Below are 18,907 nucleotides of genomic sequence, written 5' to 3'. Positions count from 1 at the left end.
AACTTGCTTCATTGGAAAGGCAGCAAGATGCATCCTCATTTCAATGTCTACGGAAATAATACAGGTTGACACCAGGAAACATTAACGCCACTGCATCTTTGCTGTTTTCTCATGTGGAAGTCTGTTTAATGTGAAAACAAGGTGATATCTAATTAGCACACAGGTAAGGAATTAAGAAAATCTTTATTTAAGGGTGAAGATGTTTCTCACAAAATCGTTGCCCCAATGCATCATTGAAATTCAAGCTGGAAAGATGATTTTAATATATCACTTGTACATTTTGTATTGCTCTTCTGGTGACAATGTAGTTTGTTTTTTGTCAATTACCATTTTAATAATCGGGTAAAGAAAATTAAGTGGATTTTTGAAAGAAAACAATACTGTCAATTATAAGGGCACGGTCGTGCCCTTATATTAAGGCTGAATCGAACAAACGGAATTCTCCCATAGGGAACTTCTGAGATGGGGGCATGGTGTTTGAGGGGCTACACCTCAAAACTGATAGGACGTACTGAGCTGAAATTTGGCATGGACGCGTAGAATCGTCACCCGCTGCTGCAGGCCAAATTTCAGGGCAAAATAATAAAAAATGAGGAATTGGGAGTAAGCTAAAGTTCCAACTGTCAGTTTTTTTCTGCCACTCCCTCTGTGGCTTTTTGACAACGTTTTCCTATAGAGTGAATGAAGATTTTTTTGGGAAGGCATAACTCAGGATAGAGGACGAATTAAGACTTGGGGTTTGTTTTACTAGATAGAGTATGCCCCAGTGTAGTGCCTTTTGGGGTTGTGGTTTTTCAGAAAGTTATAGGGTTTTTTTAATTAAGAGAAATATGCCCCATTATAGAGATAGGGCATTTCAATTTATTGCGCCTGCGCAGTGACCGCCAGCAGGGGGTGTACAGAGAGTAGCTCTGGCAGTTGGGCACGAGGAGACAGAGCGGGAAGGAGTCACGTGGAGCTGCAGGAGGACAGCCAGCGGTTCCCGGCGTGTGAGTTCATTGAGGTCCATGAAGCGGGAGGAGATCGCCGGAGCTGCGTAGCACTGGGTGAGTTCTGTCAGGCAGCCCACCGCTGTGTACCCAGCTTCCACTTCTCCCCCGCGTGTCCGGCCACCCTCCCCTCTCGCCCGCCCGGCCACCCTCCCCTCCCGCCCGCCCGCCCGCTCGCCCGCCCGCTTGCCCGCTGTGTGCCCGGCCGCCCGCCGGACCTTCCCTGGTGGCTGCCTGCGTCTCCTCCCCGCGTCTGTGGTGCGGCTGGCAGTAGGAGGCGTCTCGGGCAGCTGTGTCCGGCCACTCCTCCCTCCTCCTCCTCCCGCTGTGTCCGGCCCTCCCTCCCTGCAGTATGCGGTATTTATCAAGGTCTCTATGGTCACCAGTCACCCCCCCTTCCCCCTCTCGCCCTCCCTGCTGTGTGTCCGTCTCCCCCCCCTGCTGTGTGTCCGTCGCCCCCCCCCTTGCCCTCCCTGCTGTGTGTCCCCCCCCTCCTCCCTGCAGTGTGTTCCCCCCCGCGCCCTCCCTGCTGTGTGTCCGGCCACCCTCCCCTCCTCCCGCTGTGTCCGGCCACCCTCCCCTCCTCCCGCTGTGTCCGGCCACCCCCCCTCCCGCTGTGTCCGGCCACCCCCCCCCTCTCGCTGTGTCCGTCCACCCCCTACCTCCCGCTGTGTCCGGCCACCCCCCCCTCCCGCTGTGACCGGCCACCCCCCCACTCCCGCTGTGTCTGGCCACCCCCCCCCTCCCGCTGTGTCCGGCCACCCTCCCCTCCTCCCGCTGTGTCCGGCCACCCTCCCCTCCTCCCGCTGTGTCCGGCCACCCCCCCCTCCCGCTGTGTCCGGCCACCCCCCCCTCCCGCTGTGTCCGGCCACCCCCCCCTCCCGCTGTGTCCGGCCACCCCCCCCCCTCCCGCTGTGTCCGGCCACCCCCCACTCCTCCCGCTGTGTCCGGCCACCCCCCCTCCTCCCGCTGTGTCCGGCCACCCCCCCTCCTCCCGCTGTGTCCGTCCACCCCCCCTCCTCCTCTCTGCTGTGTGTCCGTTCTCCCCCCGCCCTCCCTGCTGTGTGTCCGTCCCCCCCCGCCCTCCCTGCAGCGCCTGACACACGCACACGCAGCGCCTGACACACACGCACACATGCAGCACCTGACACACACACACAGACGCAGCACCTGACACTCACACGGACCTGACACACACGCACACACTCACACGCAGCGCCTGACACACACAGACACGCAGCGCATGACACACAGAGACACGCAGCGCCTGACACACACACACTCACGCACCTGACACACACACTCACGCACCTGACACACACACACACACTCACGCACCTGACACACACACACTCACGCACCTGACACACGCACACTCACGCACCTGACACACGCACACGGCACGCAGCACCTGACACACACACAGCACCTGACACACACACACACACACGCAGCACCTGACACACAGACATGCAGCGCCTGACACACACACGCAGACACGCAGCACCTGACACACACACGCAGACACGCAGCACCTGACACACACACACACACGCAGCACCTGACACACACACGCAGACATGCAGCACCTGACACACACACGCAGACACGCAGCACCTGACACACACACGCAGACACGCAGCACCTGACACAGACACGCAGCACCTGACACACACACACATACGCAGCACCTGACACACACACAGCACCTGACACACACACACGCAGCACCTGACACAGACATGCAGCGCCTGACACACACACGCAGACATGCAGCACCTGACACACACATGCAGCACCTGACAGACACACACACACACACACATGCAGCACCTGACACACCCACACACACAGACATGCAGCACCTGACACACCCACACACACACGCAGCACCTGACACACATACATACATGTGGCATTTAACGCACACACGCACAGCACCTGACACACAATCATATACACTCAGAGCACCTAACACACACATACACTCGCAGCACCTCACACACACTCGTATACACACGCAGCACCTGCCACTCACACATATATACACATGTAGCACCTGCCACTCCCACATACATGAACAGCACCTAACACACACATATATACATGCAGCACCTGACACACACATACACGTGCAGCACCTGACAGTCACACACATACAGATGCGACACAAACACATACACGCTCAACACCTGACACCCACGTGGCAGCTGACACATACAAATGCAGCACCTGAGATACACACATATACACGTGCAGCACCTGAGACACACACATACACGTACAGCACCTGACACACACACACATGTATGTACACGCGCGGCTCCAGGCACACACATACGTACGTACACACGCGGAATTTAAAACACACACACACTTACACGTGCGGCACCTGACACACATGTACGAACACGCGTGGCTCCTGACACACACACACGCGTGGCTCCTGACACACACACACACACACACACACACACATGTACGAACACGCTCGGCTCCTGACACACACACGTATATACGTATACGCACGGCACCTGACACCTACACGTATGTACGTATACGCACGGCTCCTGACACCCACACGCATGTACACGCGCGGCTCCTGGCACACACACACACACACACACACACACACACACACGTACGTACACGCGCGGCACCTGACACACGCCTGTACGTACACACATGCACAGCACCTGACATACACACATGTAGGTACGCGCCACCTGACACACACACACACACACACACACGTACACGCACGACACTTGACACACACGTACGTACACGCACGGCACTGACACGTATGTACGCGCACGGCACCTGACACTCACGTACATACTAGTGATGAGTGGGTTCGGTTCGTCGGAATCCGAACCCCCCGAACTTCACCCATTTTACACGGGTCCGAGGCAGGTTCGAACCTTCCCGCCTTGCTCGGCTAGCCCGAGCGCGCACGAACGTCATCATCCCGCTGTCGGATTCTCGCGAGATTCGGATGTCTGCATTCGTGGAAAGGGATCCCATGTGTAAACATGGGACCCCTTTCAGTCCGTCTGGTCCGGGTGTTCGGTTTGTTGTTTTGCCAAGTACGTGGATTTAATCTGGAACCTGGATCAGGTGAGTATAATTATCTTTTATTTTCAGGTACCCGTGGATTCTACTTGGAGAAGAGGACCGACTGCTTCATGTCAACATAGGTAAGTATGTGTGTGTCGGCAGGTGGGAAATAAAGTTATACTTTCACGGTGTCTGTGTCCTGTTTTTATTTGGGTATTTTTCCCCCAGTAGAACTACAGGTACCAGCGGGCCCGTTTTTCTCCTGCATGCTGGTACTTGTGGTTCTCCAAGTACCAGCTTGCGGGGGAGGCTTGCTGAGACTTGTAGTACTACTAGAAAAAACAATATTCTTTAAATTTTCTCAAGGCTATCAGCCTCCCATCCGCAGCCCTTGGATGGGGGGGACAGCCTCGGGCTTCACCCCTGGCCCTTAGGTGGCTGGGGGGGGGACCCCTTGATTGAAGGGGTCCCCACTCCCCCAGGGTACCCCGGCCAGGGGTGACTAGTTGGATATTTAATGCCACGGCCGCAGGGCACTGTATAAAAGTGACCCCCGGCTGTGGCATTATCTGTCCAGCTAGTGGAGCCCGATGCTGGTGTAAAAAATACGGGGGACCCCTACTCTTTTTGTCCCCCGTATTTTTTGCACCAGCACCAGGCGCAGAGCCCGGTGCTGGTTTTAAAAATACGGGGAATCCCCTGTCCGTTTTTCCCCCGGATTTTTAGAACCAGGACCGGCTCGAAGAGCCCGAGGCTGGTTATGCTTTGGAGGGGGGACCCACGCAATTTTTTTTTCGGGTTTTTCACATTCCATTTAAAAAATAAATAATATTTTAAAAAATATATAAATAATACTTGTGCCTCCAAAAAAGACAAACCAAGTACCTAATCCCTTCTAATATAAATAGATATGCTATAACCAAAAAAAAAAAACTGCATAAAAAAAAACATGTTTTTAAAATTTTTTTATTAGATTCCGCCAGCAAAGTGTGGCGGATTGAAAATGACGAATTTACTGTTTAAAAGCACTGTTGTCGAATTTACAAACTTCAATTGAATATACTTTTGTCGAATTGCCGCATTTGTACCATTGCAGAAAAGTCGAATTTGTCAAATGTCGAATTTTAAAGTCGAATTTTGAAAGCCTGTAAGAATAGGCTCCGTCCCCTTCTACCCCTGTACCTTTCTCTCTCCTGTCTGTGCTCTCTCCCGTCTGTAGGACTAGGCCCCGCCCCCTTCTTACCCTCCTGTGACTGCTCTCTCCTGACAAGTGGACCAGGCCTGCCCCCTACACGCTGCTGGTGTCTTCATTGTTACTTGGTCTGGAGCTCCGTTGGGGAGAGAACTCACGTGAGCTCATTAAGAATGAGGAACTGGGATGTTTTAATTTTATTGTGAGTAGTGTAGTGTGGTGATGTAGTATGTTGTATGGGGGGTATAGTGTAATTATGAAGTGCAGCATATGGGAGGGCTGTAGCATAGTGATGTAGTGTGGCATATGGGGGGTGGTAGCGCATAGGCGTGCGTACAGGGGGTGCCTGGTGCGCACAGGCACTCCCTAATGTCCAGCACCGCTGCACGCCACGCTTGAGTAGCACAGTGATCGCTGAGTGTGTGATCGGTGGAGCCTAGCCTGCAGCTCATTTCCGTACCTCCCACCACCGCTGCACCCGACCCCCCTCTGCCTGCTGCTAATACTATGCTGAGTGCATTCGTCGGCGGCCTCACTGGGGGGACTGGCGTCACCTTGCAATGTGACGTGGTGATGTCCGCCCATGCTCTCCTCCCGCCCACCTGTGCTTTCCTCCTGCTGCGGTCTCTCAGTCCTAGTGTGCCGCGGCCGCCACACCACTGGCAGTGTTCCTCTAGGAGGGACTGGGAGCTGCTGGCAGACACATTCTGCTGAGACTTACTTGTCAGTGCGGGTTCCGGACGGCAGGCGGCGGGTGGGAGGGCAGACGGGGAGCAGGTGTCACAAGGAGTGTGTGGGTAACTAATTAACAATACTTCCGCTCAACGTGGCACTGCTGGTCCTTCATCTCCCATGTCTCTTCACCAGGTGGCGGGCGGCCCGGAAATTAAGTGATGTGTTGTGCAGCAGTCAGTGTGAAGTGACTGTGAGTAACACTGGTGGTGCTGATGATGCTGCTGCAGAATCTGGAAGCAATTAATTCATAAATATAATGTACTCTATCAGTGTTTCTCTGACGTCCTAGTGGATGCTGGGAACTCCGTAAGGACCATGGGGATTAGCGGCTCCGCAGGATACTGGGCACAAAAGTAAAGCTTTAGGACTACCTGGTGTGCACTGGCTCCTCCCCCTATGACAATCCTCCAAGCCTCAGTTAGATTTTTGTGCCCGGCCGAGAAGGGTGCACACTAGGGGCTCTCCTGAGCTTCTTAGTGAAAGTTTTGTTTTAGGTTTTTTATTTTCAGTGAGACCTGCTGGCAACAGGCTCACTGCATCGAGGGACTAAGGGCAGAAGAAGCGAACTCACCTGCGTGCAGAGTGGATTGGGCTTCTTAGGCTACTGGACACCATTAGCTCCAGAGGGACCGAACACAGGCCCAGCCTCGGAGCTCGGTCCCAGAGCCGCGCCGCCGGCCCCCTTACAGAGCCAGAAGCAAGAAGAGGTCCGGAAAATCGGCGGCAGAAGACATCCTGTCTTCACCAAGGTAGCGCACAGCACTGCAGCTGTGCGCCATTGCTCCTCAGCACACTTCACACTTCGGTCACTGAGGGTGCAGGGCGCTAGGGGGGGGCGCCCTGAGCAGCAATAGAAACACCTTGGCTGGCGAAAATACATCACATATAGCCCCCAGGGCTATATGGATGAATTTTAACCCCTGGCAGATTCCACAGAAAAACGTGAGAAAAGGCCGCCGAGAAGGGGGCGGAGCCTATCTCCTCAGCACACTGGCGCCATTTTCTCTCACAGCGCCGTTGGAGGGAAACTCCCTGGCTCTCCCCTGCAGTTACTACACTACAGAAAGGGGTTAAAAAAGAGAGGGGGGCACTAATTAGGCGTAGTATAACAATACAGCAGCTATAAGGGGAAAAACACTTATATAAGGTTATCCCTGTATATATATATATATATAGCGCTCTGGTGTGTGCTGGCATACTCTCCCTCTGTCTCCCCAAAGGGCTAGTGGGGTCCTGTCCTCTATCAGAGCATTCCCTGTGTGTGTGCTGTGTGTCGGTACGATTGTGTCGACATGTATGAGGAGGAAAATGGTGTGGAGGCGGAGCAATTGCCTGTAATGGAGTTGTCACCCCCTAGGGAGTCGACACCTGAGTGGCTGAGCTTATGGAAGGAATTACGTGACAGTGTCAGCTCTTTACAAAAGATTGATGACATGAGACAGCCGGCTACTCAGCCTGTGCCTGTCCAGGTGTCTCAAAAGCCATCAGGGGCTCTAAAACGCCCGTTACCGCAGATGGCAGATACAGACGCCGACACGGATACTGATTCCAGTGTCGACGATTAAGAGACGAATGTGACTTCCAGTAGGGCCACACGTTACATGATTGAGGCTATGGAAAATGTTTTTACACATTTCTGATAATACCAGTACCACTAAAAAGGGTATTATGTTGGGTGAGAAAAAACTGCCTGTAGTTTTTCCTGCATCTGAGGAATTAAATGAAGTGTGTGATGATGCGTGGGTTTCCCCTGATAAAAACTGTTAATTCCTAAAAAGTTATTAGCATCATACCCCTTCCCGCCAGAGGATAGGGCACATTGGGAAACACCCCCTAGGGTGAATAAAGCGCTCACACGCTTGTCTAAACAGGTGGCACTACCGTCCCCGGATACGGCCGCCCTTAAGGAACCTGCTGACAGAAAGCAGTAAAATATCCTAAAATGTATATACACTCACACGGGTGTGATACTGCGACCAGCAATCGCCTCAGCCTGGATGTGCAGTGCTGGGGTGGCTTGGTCGGATTCCCTGACTGACAATATTGATACCCTAGATAGGGACAGTATATTACTGACTATAGAGCATTTAAAAGATGCTTTCTATATATGCGTTGTGCACAGAGGGATATTTGCCGACTGGCATCAAGAGTAAGTGCGCTGTCCATTTCTGCCAGAAGAGGGTTATGGACAAGACAGTGGTCAGGTGATGCTGATTCCAAAAGGCATATGGAAGTATCGCCTTATAAAAGGGAGGAGTTATTTGGGGTAGGTCTAACAGACCTGGTGGCCACGGCAACGGCTGGGAAATCCACATTTTTACCCCAGGTAGCCTCTCAACATAAGAAGACGCCGTATTATCAGGCGCAGTCCTTTGGGCCCCATAAGGGCAAGCGGGCAAAAGGCTCCTCATTTCTGCCCCGTGGCAGAGGGAGAGGAAAAAGGCTGCAGCAAACAGCCAGTTCCCAGGAACAGAAACGGTGGGGGCCCGTCTCATAAATTTCAGCGTGCAGTGGGCTCACTCACAGGTGGACCCCTGGATCCTTCAGGTGGTATCTCAGGGGTACAAATTGGAATTTGAGACGTCTCCCCTTCGCCGTTTTCCTAAAGTCTGCTTTACCGACGTCTCCCTCCGACAGGGAGGCGGTATGGGAAGCCATTCACAAGCTGTATTCCCAGCAGGTGATAATCAAGGTACCCCTCCTACAACAGGGAAAGGGGTATTATTCCACGCTGTTTGTGGTACCGAAGCCGGACGGCTCGGTGAGACCTAATTTAAATCTGAAATCCTTGAACACTTACATACAAAGGTTCAAATTCAAGATGGAGTCACTCAGAGCGGTGATGGCAAACCGGGAAGAAGGGGATTATATGGTGTCTCTGGACATCAAGGATGCTTATCTCCATGTCCCAAATTACCCTTCTCACCAAGGGTACCTCAGGTTTGTGGTACAGAACTGTCACTATCAGTTTCAGACGCTGCCGTTTGGTTTGTCCACGGCACCCCGGGTCTTTACCAAAGTAATGGCCGAAATGATGATACTCCTTCGAAGGAAGGGAGTTTTAATTATCCCTTACTTGGACGATCTCCGGATAAGGGCAAGATCCAGGGAACAGTTGGTAGTCGGGGTAGCACTATCTCAAGTAGTGTTGCGGCAGCACGGTTGGATTCTTAATATTCCAAAATCGCAGCTGATTCCGACGACACGTCTTCTATTCCTAAGGATGATCCTGGACACAGTCCAGAAAATAAGAATTTACTTACCGATAATTCTATTTCTCATAGTCCGTAGTGGATGCTGGGGACTCCGAAAGGACCATGGGGAATAGCGGCTCCGCAGGAGACTGGGCACAAAGTAAAAGCTTTAGGACTAGCTGGTGTGCACTGGCTCCTCCCCCTATGACCCTCCTCCAAGCCTCAGTTAGGATACTGTGCCCGGACGAGCGTACACAATAAGGAAGGATTTTGAATCCCGGGTAAGACTCATACCAGCCACACCAATCACACCGTACAACTTGTGATCTGAACCCAGTTAACAGCATGATAACAGAAGGAGCCTCTGAAAAGATGGCTCACAACAACAATAACCCGATTTTTGTAACAATAACTATGTACAAGTAATGCAGACAATCCGCACTTGGGATGGGCGCCCAGCATCCACTACAGACTATGAGAAATAGAATTATCGGTAAGTAAATTCTTATTTTCTCTAACGTCCTAGTGGATGCTGGGGACTCCGAAAGGACCATGGGGATTATACCAAAGCTCCCAACCGGGTGGGAGAGTGCGGATGACTCTGCAGCACCGAATGAGAGAACTCCAGGTCCTCCTTAGCCAGGGTATCAAATTTGTAGAATTTAGCAAACATGTTTTCCCCTGACCAAGTAGCTGCTCGGCAAAGTTGTAAAGCCGAGACCCCTCGGGCAGCCGCCCAAGATGAGCCCACTTTCCGTGTGGAATGGGCTTTTACAGATTTTGGCTGTGGCAGGCCTGCCACAGAATGTGCAAGCTGAATTGTACTACAAATCCAACGAGCAATCGTCTGCTTAGAAGCAGGAGCACCCAGCTTGCTGGGTGCATACAGGATAAACAGCGAATCAGATTTTCTGACTCCAGCCGTCCTGGAAACATATATTTTCAGGGCCCTGACTACGTCCAGCAACTTGGAATCCTCCAAGTCCCTAGTAGCCGCAGGCACCACATATGAAAAATTAGGTAAGGGCTTTTATAGGATAAAGCCGCCAATTCTGAGACACGATGTACAGAGAGCCAACGTAAAAAATAACAATGTTTATTAATAAAACATATAAAAAGATTAATTGTCAAATAACCGGTGAAAAATATATATAAATATATATAAGAACATTCTACCTTTGAGAAAGTCACGTGAACGTGACGAAACGCGTCAGGACCCGCCCCTATCCACACTCAGCTCAGGTGAAATCTTCCAGGTGTTCCTTGGTCCCCGCTGCACCCTCCTTCTACAGCATCCGACATCAGCGGCTTCAGCGCACACGCCGCCACGACCGGGTTGTGAGAGAGACGATCCATTCCTTTCCGCTGCACAGCGTATATGGGCATTGCAGGACATTGAAGCCGAGGACGCTCGGCTCTTACCAGCCCATTTTGGAAAGGTATTGAATATCAATTTCAACTGAGGGACTTTTTTATTCATTAGGATCCTACCAACACACCTGGTATTTATCAACTATCTAACAAGTGAATCACAGAACTTTTCACCCCAATAAGCTGAGTCATTACAATATACCACTAGTTCACGTCTAGTGACTGTTCTTATATATATTTGTATATATTTTTCACCGGTTATTTGACAATTAATCTTTTTATATGTTTTATTAATAAACATTGTTATTTTTTACGTTGGCTCTCTGTACATCATGTTTCGTTCCTGATATTCAGCGCAGCCGTTTGTTCTTTTTCTATGCTATCACCACAATACTACACATAGTATTCCGGCAAGCGCAGACTATCAGGAACATAAAGTTGTGATTATTTAATTCTATGAAACACGTATTGGTTTTCACTTTTTATTTTGATGATTAGGCACTCGTTTGTTGCAGTTTTTTGTTTTGGTCAATTCTGAGACACGCCTGGCTGAAGCCAGGGCTAACAGCATTACCACTTTCCATGTGAGATATTTTAAGTCCACAGTGGTGAGTGGTTCAAACCAATGTGATTTTAGGAATCCCAAAACTACATTGAGATCCCAAGGTGCCACTGGAGGCACAAAAGGAGGCTGTATATGCAGTACTCCCTTGACAAACGTCTGAACTTCAGGAACAGAAGCCAGTTCTTTTTGGAAGAATATTGACAGGGCCGAAATTTGAACCTTAATGGACCCTAATTTGAAGCCCATAGACAGTCCTGTTTGCAGGAAATGCGGGAAACGACCCAGTTGAAATTCCTCTGTAGGGGCCTTCCTGGCCTCGCACCACGCAACATATTTACGCCAAATACGGTGATAATGTTGTATGGTTACATCCTTCCTGGCTTTGATCAGGGTAGGGATGACTTCATCCGGAATGCCTTTTTCCTTCAGGATCCGGCGTTCAACCGCCATGCCGTCAAACGCAGCCGCGGTAAGTCTTGGAACAGACATGGTCCCTGCTGGAGCAGGTCCTTTCTTAGAGGTAGAGGCCACGGGTCTTCCGTGAGCATCTCTTGAATTTCCGGGTACCAAGTCCTTCTTGGCCAATCCGGAGCCACGAGTATAGTCTTTACTCCTCTCCTTCTTATGATTCTCAGTACTTTTGGTATGAGAGGAAGAGGAGGGAACACATACACTGACTGGTACACCCACGGTGTTACCAGAGAGTCCACAGCTATTGCCTGAGGGTCCCTTGACCTGGCGCAATATCTGTCCAGTTTTTTGTTGAGGCGGGACGCCATCATGTCCACCCTTTGGTTTTTCCCAACGGTTCACAATCATGTGGAAGACTTCTGGGTGAAGTCCCCACTCCCCCGGGTGAAGATCGTGTCTGCTGAGGAAGTCTGCTTCCCAGTTGTCCACTCCCGGAATGAACACTGCTGACAGTGCTATCACATGATTCTCCGCCCAGCGAAGAATCCTTGCCACTTCCATCATTGCCCTCCTGCTTCTTGTGCCGCCCTGTCTGTTTACGTGGGCGACTGCCGTGATGTTGTCCGACTGGATCAACACCGGCTGACCCTGAAGCAGAGGTCTTGCCTGACTTAGGGCATTGTAAATGGCCCTTAGTTCCAGGATATTTATGTGAAGTGACGTTTCCATGCTTGACCACAAGCCCTGGAAATTTCTTCCCTGTGTGACTGCTCCCCAGCCTCTCAGGCTGGCATCCGTGGTCACCAGGACCCAATCCTGAATGCCGAATCTGCGGCCCTCTAGGAGATGAGCACTCTGTAACCACCACAGGAGAGACACCCTTGTCCTTGGAGACAGGGTTATCCGCTGATGCATTTGAAGATGCGATCCGGACCATTTGTCCAGCAGATCCCACTGAAAAGTTCTTGCGTGGAATCTGCCGAATGGAATCGCTTCGTAAGAAGCCACCATCTTTCCCAGGACCATTGTGCATTGATGTACTGACACTTGGCCTGGTCTTAGGAGGTTCCTGACTATGTCGGATAACTCCTTGGCTTTCTCCTCCGGGAGAAACACCTTTTTCTGTACTGTGTCCAGAATCATCCCTAGGAACAGCAGACGTGTCGTCGGAATCAGCTGCGATTTTGGAATATTTAGAATCCATCCGTGCTGTCGTAGTACTACTTGAGATAGTGCTACTCCGACCTCTAACTGTTCTCTGGACCTTGCCTGCTTACTTTGTGCCTTCCAATGCACAATGCAAACTACAGGTAGTGCTGCAGGGCCCACACCCTTTTACTTGCCGTACAGAGCAGCTCTGGAGCTGTTACAGTGCCCAGCTGCTGCAAGAAATCAGCTTGAATGCTTCAGGGGCTGGGGCATAGCCAACATGAGCCCCACACCGAAGGAGGGTGGAGGTGTTTAATGCGAACTAGGGGTCATCCAAGCGCCGCAAAAGGCCGCCATGCCCTGTATGCCCCTTTTCTCTTTTCATATGCAGACGAGGGTTGAAGCCAACTTTGACCCACTGCTTGGATGACATCACCGTATGCAAATCCATCTGCTGCAGGCCTTTCCCCAGGAATGCTTGCACTAGTTGTTGCATTTGGTTTGTTGTTTGGGGGTGCTTCAGTATTAGGCAGCCTTCTGCCCTCCCATGTTCATCTGAAAATATGTGTTCTCCCTGCAGTTGTTGTCCCCAGATGAGAGTTCCCTTGTGCTGCCTCAGTTGAATCTCCTTTACTTGACAGAGATGTGCCTGAGCAGCGGCCCTCCCCAGCCCTATCCCAAATCATACTTATTTTGCATAGGAGATACCATGGTCATGAAGATTGTTCTCCCAGGGTGAGGTTCATTCATTGCATTCTGGGTATGCTGACCCCTGTGATTTTCCCAAATTTGGGAAACTCGACTGCATTATTTGTGGTAGTGGGGAACTGTGTTTGTGCTTTCCTCTGGTCAGCTCTGGTAAAAGTCAGATTTCTTTGTCTCAGATCTTCCTCTAGCCTTGTTCTTCTTTCGAGAGTTTCCTTGTGCTGCCTCAGTTGGATCTCCTTCACTTGACAGGGGGGTGCCCGAGCAGGGACCCTCCCAAGCTCTAGCCCAACTCCTACTTACCTGCCAGGTGAGATACTATAATCAGGAAGGTGCTTCTCCCAGGGCAAGGCTCACCCATTGCACTCTGGGTGTGCTGCTCCTGCGATTTCCCCAAATGTGGGAAACTTGACTGCATAATTTGTGTTTCCCCTGGTCGGCTCTCGTATAATTTAGATCTCTTTGTCTCAGGTCTCTCTCCAGCCTAGTTTGCTGTCTGTTTCCACTTCTTTTTTCATGAGCCCCTCCCTTTTATACCCTTGTGCACTATCCTGACTTCTCCTCCTGTCTGCTTACTTTGTGCCTTCCAATGCACAATGCAAACTACAGGTAGTGCTGCAGGGCCCACACCCTTTTACTTGCCGTACAGAGCAGCTCTGGAGCTGTTACAGTGCCCAGCTGCTGCAAGAAATCAGCTTGAATGCTTCAGGGGCTGGGGCATAGCCAACATGAGCCCCACACCGAAGGAGGGTGGAGGTGTTTAATGCGAACTAGGGGTCATCCAAGCGCCGCAAAAGGCCGCCATGCCCTGCATGCCCCTTTTCTCTTTTCATATGCAGACGAGGGTTGAAGCCTACTTTGACCCACTGCTTGGATGACATCACCGTATGCAAATCCATCTGCTGCAGGCCTTTCCCCAGGAATGCTTGCACTAGTTGTTGCATTTGGTTTGTTGTTTGGGGGTGCTTCAGTATTAGGCAGCCTTCTGCCCTCCCATGTTCATCTGAAAATATGTGTTCTCCCTGCAGTTGTTGTCCCCAGATGAGAGTTTCCTTGTGCTGCCTCAGTTGAATCTCCTTTACTTGACAGAGATGTGCATGAGCAGCGGCCCTCCCCAGCCCTATCCCAAATCATACTTATTTTGCATAGGAGATACCATGGTCATGAAGATTGTTCTCCCAGGGTGAGGTTCATTCATTGCATTTTGGGTATGCTGACCCCTGTGATTTCCCCAAATGTGGGAAACTTGACTGCATTATTTGTGGTAGTGGGAGACTGTGTTTGTGCTTTCCTCTGGTCAGCTCTGGTAAAAGTCAGATTTCTTTGTCTCAGATTTTCCTTTAGCCTTGTTCTTCTTTCGAGAGTTCCCTTGTGCTGCCTCAGTTGGATCTCCTTCACTTTACAGGGGGGTACCCGAGCAGCGACCCTCCCCAGCTCTAGCCCAACTCCTACTTACCTGCCAGGTGAGATACTATGATCATGAAGGTGCTTCTCCCAGGGCAAGGCTCACCCATTGTACTCTGGGTGTGCTGCTCCTGCGATTTCCCCAAATGTGGGAAACTTGACTGCATAATTTGTGTTTCCCCTGGTCGGCTCTCGTATAATTCAGATCTCTTTGTCTCAGGTCTCTCTCCAGCCTAGTTTGCTGTCTGTTTCCACTTCTCTTTTCTTCAGCCACTCCCTTCTATACCCTTGTGCACTATCCTGACTTCTCCTCCCGTCTGCTTACTTTGTGCCTTCCAATGCACAATGCAAACTACAGGTAGTGCTGCAGGGCCCACACCCTTTTACTTGCCTTACAGAGCAGCTCTGGAGCTGTTACAGTGCCCAGCTGCTGCAAGAAATCAGCTTGAATGCTTCAGGGGATGGGGCATGGCCAACATGAGCCCCACACCAAAGGAGGGTGGAGGTGTTTAATGCGAACTAGGGGTCATCCAAGCACCGCAAAAGGCCGCCATGCCCTGCACGCCCCTTTTCTCTTTTCATATGCAGATGAGGGTTGAAGCCAACTTTGACCCACTGCTTGGATGACATCACCGTATGCAAATCCGTCTTCTGCAGAACTTCCCCCAGGAATGCTTGCACTAGTTGTTGCATTTGGTTTGTTGTTTGGGGGTGCTTCAGTATTAGGCAGCTTTCTGCCCTCCCATGTTCATCTGAAAATATGTGTTCTCCCTGCAGTTGTTGTCCCAAGATGAGAGTTCCCTTGTGCTGCCTCAGTTGAATCTCCTTTACTTGACAGAGATGTGCATGAGCAGCGGCCCTCCCCAGCCCTATTCCAAATCATACTTATTTTGCATAGGAGATACCATGGTCATGAAGATTTTTCTCCCAGGGTGAGGTTCATTCATTGCATTCTGGGTATGCTGACCCCTGTGATTTCCCCAAATGTGGGAAACTTGACTGCATTATTTGTGGTAGTGGGAGACTGTGTTTGTGCTTTCCTCTGGTCAGCTCTGGTAAAAGTCAAATTTCTTTGTCTCAGATTTTCCTTTAGCCTTGTTCTTCTTTCGAGAGTTCCCTTGTGCTGCCTCAGTTGGATCTCCTTCACTTTACAGGGGGGTACCCGAGCAGCGACCCTCCCCAGCTCTAGCCCAACTCCTACTTACCTGCCAGGTGAGATACTATGATCATGAAGGTGCTTCTCCCAGGGCAAGGCTCACCCATTGCACTCTGATTTCCCCAAATGTGGGAAGCTTGACTGCATAATTTGTGTTTCCCCTGGTCGGCTCTCGTATAATTCAGATCTCTTTGTCTCAGGTCTCTCTCCAGCCTAGTTTGCTGTCTGTTTCCACTTCTTTTTTCATGAGCCCCTCCCTTTTATACCCTTGTGCACTATCCTGACTTCTCCTCCTGTCTGCTTACTTTGTGCCTTCCAATGCACAATGCAAACTACAGGTAGTGCTGCAGGGCCCACACCCTTTTACTTGCCGTACAGAGCAGCTCTGGAGCTGTTACAGTGCCCAGCTGCTGCAAGAAATCAGCTTGAATGCTTCAGGGGATGGGGCATGGCCAACATGAGCCCCACACCAAAGGAAGGTGGAGGTGTTTAATGCGAACTAGGGGTCATCCAAGTGTCAAAGTCAAAAATATTACATAGAGAGACCATATAAACTGCACACATATAAGTCGCTATACTTGCAAATATGCGCAGCGAGCACAGCAATATATGGAAACACACGCATTTGCTCGGACATGGCACAGAGATGGATTCGGCACTTGTTTCATACAGTACATGGTTATAATAATGAACAGCACCAGACATCATGGAGATTTAGAATTGGCTAATGAATTAATGTCATGGATGTGTATCATTCGAACCGAACCAGATAAACACATCATGTTTGGTATTGAAGCAAGCAGAATGAGGTGTGGGTTAGTTTGAGGCCTGTTGTGTTGTTGTGGGACATTGCAGCGGATAGATATGATTATATGTATAAAAGCTAAGATCATATTGTTAGAACAATGGATGCTCAAGACAACCTTTTACTAAGTTTTCAGGGCTGAACCTGATTAGCATATACAAAGGAGAAAGAAAGACCCCTCCCCCAGGTACTGGTCAAACAGGAAGGTAGTGGTCAGGTGTGGCCTCAGAGAACAGATGTAATGTAGCTACACTCACAGACACACACACAGCTACCTGGCACCAAGCAGCATGGCGGCTGAATCCCCAGGACATCTTCCAAACTAAAGGCTAAGTATTGAACTTCACATGGCTAGATAAGGAAACAGACAGATTGCTTTCTGGTTTTAAATAGGTTATTGTAACTTGGTTGTGTGATTGTTGGGTGTTTGTGGATACTCTGTGAAGTCCGTGATGAATTGGAACAGTATACAATCTGTAGCATAGTATTTGTGGTATTTGTTTGCCTATGGAGATTTAAAATAGATTGTGCTGGTTAGTTATAATATATATCCTGTTAATCATAAATACCACCATGCAGTTACGTTTGTGTTAATTACATTGTGATCTGGTCTTGTGATGAATATGCTCTGGTTATTGAGATACTGAAGTTGTTTGGGATGTGAAATTATGAGATGGTTCTAGGAAGTTGGATTACATTGTGAAAGGTGATTTAGATGGTTTGGAATTGTAAAATCAGAACATATGCATTGTTTTGAGGCTTGGACATTTTGGAATAAAGTGCCATGTGTTTGGACCTGCAAATCTAAAATGGCTGCTGCTGGATGTCTTCCCCTCCCCCTTTCAGCCATGTGGTGTGGTCTTTGGAATCAAGTGGAGGTTTCTCAAAATGGAGTCTAGCTTCCATCCCATGCTGTATTCAGCATTGACTAACTGCGCAGCGATTGTCTCTCACATGTGTAGTTTTATCTGCAACCATGTTGTCTCTTATTTAATGTTATCATGAGCCATTTCTCTCTATCTCTCTCTTCTTCTCTTCCCCTTCCATTTTCCCATAAATAGTAATTGTATTGTATTGTATTTCTAGTGTAGCTATTTTGGTTAGGAAGTCTTTGTTATATTGTAGTGTATCATTTGTACTGTTATCCCCTTTTTACCAGTATATTAGATATAATACAGTTAATAGGCTTTGGACCCTAAACCAGTATCTGTGTATTTTCTATAGTGTTAAGTGTTCACTTGAGCGTCGGTGACGCTCAAGCAGCTTTGTAGTTAGTCAGGTTACACAAGGTTGCACTTACACCCTGTATCCACATTAAGGTATTCTGTGTATTTCATTGTTAAAAGGTTTAGACATAAAGGTATAGCGTTGTGAGCGTCTGCGCTGCTGGTGATCTCCTCGTGGTCTCGAGCGTCTGCTACGCCATAGCGAATCATTACGTTAGTCAACAGCCAATAACGTGTCCTGTGATCTCTGGGCCGTGAGCGAACGTGACGCTTGAGCGTCTCGCCTACGGCTGAGCGATCGTTACGCAACTAGTGTACCCTTACGGTACTTCTTAAGTAAACAGCGTACAGTGTTCTTAGACCTCATAAAGGGTTGTTTATACGACAAAAGTATTTAGTATTGTCAATTGGGGGCCGTCCAGTCCTTCACATATCTGCACTAGGTAGATCAGCAGACATTATCCATCAGCAAAGGGCGGGATCATATTCCTTGCAGTGCTGATTGGATAAGCATCTGTTTCGCTTAGTAAAGGGTGCTGAGGGAATCCGGGACCGGAGGTAAGAACAGTACGCTATTGTCTTTGAAAATCTGGTTTTTATTTCAATTTGGTGCCAACTACACACTCAGGCCTAGAATAACTTTAGGAGTTTTGAATGATGACTTTCTTTGTGACAAGAGGCCGCATGGTCTGTCCACCATTTTGTGTGACCCTCATGGAGGTGGAAGGGGGAGGAGCAGCGGCCATTTTGGGAAGGTCAAATTTTTTTTTTTTTTCTGAGCGGCTGGTTTTCAGTTGACTCAGGAAACAATCAGCCATCCACTGTCAAAAAGAAATCATCATTTAATGAGTTTTTTTTTAATGCATTTATTTAATCTATATCATAGTCAATCATAGGTAATAGTGATTGGTACTTATATGTAATATCTATATGCGTGTGCTTACA

The 18,907-nt window shown here is 49.7% G+C and overlaps 4 non-coding genes and 1 pseudogene across 4 annotated transcripts; all 5 read left to right on the top strand.

Moving 5' to 3' along the window:
* Nucleotides 1-13,350: 13,350 nt before the first annotated feature.
* LOC135044941 (U1 spliceosomal RNA) lies at nucleotides 13,351-13,514 on the top strand. The gene has a single exon (XR_010237477.1). It is a non-coding gene; the product is annotated as a U1 spliceosomal RNA (small nuclear RNA).
* Nucleotides 13,515-13,666: 152 nt separating this feature from the next.
* LOC135044475 (U1 spliceosomal RNA) lies at nucleotides 13,667-13,808 on the top strand (annotated as a pseudogene).
* A 695-nt stretch (nucleotides 13,809-14,503) lies between these two features.
* On the top strand, nucleotides 14,504-14,667 carry LOC135044994 (U1 spliceosomal RNA). Its single transcript, XR_010237530.1, has one exon. It is a non-coding gene; the product is annotated as a U1 spliceosomal RNA (small nuclear RNA).
* Nucleotides 14,668-14,819: 152 nt separating this feature from the next.
* On the top strand, nucleotides 14,820-14,982 carry LOC135044352 (U1 spliceosomal RNA). Its single transcript, XR_010236957.1, has one exon. It is a non-coding gene; the product is annotated as a U1 spliceosomal RNA (small nuclear RNA).
* A 674-nt stretch (nucleotides 14,983-15,656) lies between these two features.
* Nucleotides 15,657-15,820, top strand: LOC135045058 (U1 spliceosomal RNA). Its single transcript, XR_010237592.1, has one exon. It is a non-coding gene; the product is annotated as a U1 spliceosomal RNA (small nuclear RNA).
* The last annotated feature ends 3,087 nt before the right edge of the window (nucleotides 15,821-18,907 follow it).

This window comes from Pseudophryne corroboree, unplaced genomic scaffold (genome assembly GCF_028390025.1).
Source record: "Pseudophryne corroboree isolate aPseCor3 unplaced genomic scaffold, aPseCor3.hap2 scaffold_90, whole genome shotgun sequence".
Taxonomy (NCBI): domain Eukaryota; kingdom Metazoa; phylum Chordata; class Amphibia; order Anura; family Myobatrachidae; genus Pseudophryne; species Pseudophryne corroboree.
The sequence above is the reverse complement of the archived record's forward strand: the minus strand, read 5'-3'. Positions and strand labels throughout refer to the sequence as shown.